We start from the raw sequence: 4,310 nt of genomic DNA on the forward strand, positions 1-4,310 counted from the left end.
TCAATTGATGACACCTTAGACTAGTATTTTTACAATATGAAACAAGAAGATTACATAAATAAGATTACTTTGTCTTTCGCTAATCGAAGCATCGTTGGATTCTTATTTATAAACGAAATTATCCTAATTCCTCTTAGCTTATTCATTTCGAATTAGCTCAATAATATATCATTGGATGAATGGTCTATAAATCATTTCATGTCATTATATTTTCTCTTAAGAAATTAAATGACGCATATGATTATAATCCCGAAATTCTATTCCCAATTGATATAAATCCTCAATCTTAGAAATCTCCTACTTGTATGGGCAAATCTGACTTAGAGTTTGTATTAGTAGTGGTGGTCCAAGAAGAATTACTCATTATATTTGGTTGAATTTAAGTCTTTGACTTTAATTTTAGAATCCAAATAGAAATTTTCTTATATTTCTAATTCCAGAATACAATACAGTTACACTTTCTCAAGTGTTTATATCCATCTTCTATTAATGGATTAAAACTGTATGGAATATGCGTTAGGTATTCTGTGACCAGGATCCACTTGCAGTATTCTAAGAACTCTTTGATGTAACTAAACCTATGTCATCAATAGACACTACCACATTTTTTTTAATCTATGGCATTTGTATCTTCTTCATAGTGGATTTGACAAGATCAATCTCTGCAAAGAGTTAATATGCCCATATCCACTGAAAGTAGTTCATCTCATTCGCAGATGGATGTACATTCAGGGGTGGATATGAGTTTTTCGTTGTATTCTTAAAACGATAACTCTAGATTATACCTTTTAGCAAAGAAATTTGAAATGTTTCAAAAATTTCATTAATTTCTTGCAATGGTTAAAACCATTAAGGTAAGTGGTTAAAGATCTTGCGAACTGATAGGGGTGGAGAAATAGTTAGTAGATATGTAGTTCAAAGATCATTAAATTGATTTTTGAATTATATCCAACCTTACCTCCCCAGAAATTTCGAGTTGCATGTTGATGATTAGTTACTAGTCGTTGCCTAATTCCTTCTATGGTAATACAATTTCAGAATGATGTAATGGTTGTATACTGAATGTAAATCATTACTAGATTCATGGATGACCTAATCAAAATCTTAAGAAAAGCTAGAACTGTTAACCACGGTTTGTTAGCTGTTCTAAGTGATTAGGGGTGGATCATCCCATTGTCAATAGATAAGAAAGTGTTTGTTCAAACAAATACTACTTTTCTAAAAAAATGACTAAGTCTGAAAAACAAGTAGCAAATAAAGGAGATATTTAATTCTTGATTCCAAAAGTGTTCTATCATCTTATATAATATATGATGATCCCACTGCCTCTGTTGTCTTGTCACAACCAAAGAGGTTAATACCATTTAGTTTTCTTCGACATAATTCACGGTACCTCGTCGTAGTGGGAGAGTTTCTAGGAACTCACCTTCTTATGACTTGGGAGACACTAGTGATTAAAATCCATTGTGAGTTTAAACAAGTAATGGATTGTCAAGATAAGAAAATAAGAAGAAAGCCAATAGAACTATGGTTTAATCCATTCACATGGAGTAACCTAAAGTTTTCTATTACAAGGACATAAAAGGAAATTTCGTTTATAAGTCTATTCAATGGACTTAACAAAACTTCCTGTTCCTAGTATTATAGGTTTGAGTTTATCTAAACCTATGGCTTGTGGTATACCTGGTAATTACTTACTCTAATGCAAGCAACTTACTTTAGTAAGATGCTGAAGCATTTTCTTTCTAATGGCAATCTATAGAAGCTTCACAACTTCTTAGGCATAGATTTTATCTAAGGAAAAGTCTCAACTATTCCAGAAAAGATAAAGCCATGAAAGAATTTCTTAAATCAACAGTGAGAGGTCTTAGATATGCTTTTGTATGCCTTAGACCAGACACCTGCTGTTGAGTGGGAGTAATGAGTAGGTATCAGATTAATCCAGGAGAAGAACATTGGAAGACAATCAAGTAAATCTTAAGATAAAGAAGAGGAACTATATGTTAGTCTATAAGGATGTGCTTAAAACTCTTAGACTACACCATATCAGATTTTGAAATTTGCCTATGTGCTAGTAAATATTTCTGATAAGATGGTGGTTACTCTGGGGGTGGAATAGTGATTTTGGAGAAGTGTAAAAACCTATCTGAAGTCTCTAGGTCTACCAGAGAGAGACTGAATGTTAAAGCTGCAGGAAAGGTACTTATTTAGTCTAAGGAAAGTTCTATACATTTTTGGCACCATTCCAAATTGCCTTAAACTACTAGTGTTAATTTCCTGATTAACCAAAAGTAGTTGCCAAAGATATAGAATCCAATATCCTAAGAGAGTAGACATATAGAGAGGAATTTCACATTATCAATGATTTTGTGATTAAAGGAAGAGTAATAGTGGAGAAAAGGTTGTGGTTAATTCAACCTTTCAGATCCTATTACGAGGAGTTTACTACTACTACACTTGATTTGTATATCAAGGTGTTGAGATTATTTGAAACACAATTTTTATTTTATATTAGTGCAAGTGGGAGTTTGTTGGGTTTTATGCCCTAAATAAAACTCATTTCAATATAATCAGATTTACTTATTAATATAGATCAGAAATAACATTTAATGTTGCACGGTTCACATGATTTATTTCATGATTATATGTACATAATGTATAGATTCATCTGAAACCCTTTTCACATACTTGATCATATTTATTGTGCTGTCATCACATTGGAAAGTAAACATGACTATGTGAATAAAGTTTCCTAGATTTATCAAACACAGGGTTTTACTGATATGATAATCTACAACAAGAGTTTACTTGTATTTGGAGAAATACTATGTTCTTTCCAGAACATTGGTTAAAGTAAAGCTCAGGTTGGATGCATGGAGTATGCATCGGAAGGGACCGATATTGAACTTTGACTTAGATTTAATTAAACTTACCGTAAAATCTATTCAAATCAATATCGCCTAGTTGATCCTAGATCAAATGATTAATTCTGTTATGATTAGGCTCAATCTTAAAAGGCTATTCGTGTTCCTTGAATTGTTAGTTAAGCCTACTTTTAGGTCAGGGTGATACGTACTTTTTGGGAACACGGTAGTGCAATTGAGTGAGAGCGCTAGCATAAACATGGAATCTATAGCTTCTATCTGGCGAATAGTAAGCAAAGGATGATCACCTTCGAGCTTGACCAAACGAAAATAAATGGTGGAGATATCATTTCACATAAGCTGAAATATCATTTATACGGGGTCAAGTGTTTTAAGGATAAAATACATAGTAGGGTGTTACGGTAATTTAATCCCTTTACTGTGTAGATCATTCATATAGAGGATAATTGATCACATTAGGATTATAACAATGGATAACTAATGATGTGTCTATATGGTGGAACATATAGAGCATTCTATATACTGAGAGTGCAATTCTAAGTTCTATGCGTGGATTCAACGAAGAATTAATAAGTTAGTGAATTTTAGTGCTAAATTCTTGATCTACTTATTGGAAGCTCGGTTATATAGACCCATGGTCCCCCCACTAGTTGAGATAATATTGCTTGTAAGACTTATGTAATTGGTTTTGATTAATCAATTATAATTCTCAAATTAGACTATGTCTATTTGTGAATTTTTCACTAAGTAAGGGCGAAATTGTAAAGAAAGAGTTTATAGGGGCATATTTGTTAATTATGATACTTTGTATGGTTCAATTAATAAATATGATAAATGACAATATTATTTAATAATTATTTATAGTTATTAAATAGTTAGAATTGGCATTTAAATGGTTGAATTAGGAAATTGGCATTTTTGAGAAAATCAGATACAAAAGGTGTTAAAATTGCAAAATTGCAAAAGCAAGGCCCAATCCACTAAGTGTATGGCCGGCCACCTATTGTAGGTATTTTAAGTTGATTTTTTCATTATTTTAATGCCATATAATTCAAATCTAACCCTAGTGGAATGCTATAAATAGATAGTGAAGGCTTCAGGAAAAAGAGACTTTTTCCTGACACTTTCTGAATCAGAAAAAACTGAGCCTTCTCTCTCCCTATCTGGCTGACCACTCCCTCTCTTCTTCTTCAATATTTCGAAATCCTTAGTGATTAGAGTAGTGCCCACACACATCAAGCAATACCTCAATCATAGTGGGGAAGATCGTGAAGAAAGATCATCAGCAAAGGAGTTTCAGCATCAAAGATTCAGAGAAAGAGATCCAGGTTCAGATATTGATAATGCTCTGCTACAGAAAGGAATCAAGGGCTAGATATCTGAACGGAAGGAGTCATTATATTCCGCTGCACCCAATGTAAGGTT

Source organism: Cannabis sativa, chromosome 5, assembly GCF_029168945.1.
Source record: "Cannabis sativa cultivar Pink pepper isolate KNU-18-1 chromosome 5, ASM2916894v1, whole genome shotgun sequence".
Classification (NCBI taxonomy): domain Eukaryota; kingdom Viridiplantae; phylum Streptophyta; class Magnoliopsida; order Rosales; family Cannabaceae; genus Cannabis; species Cannabis sativa.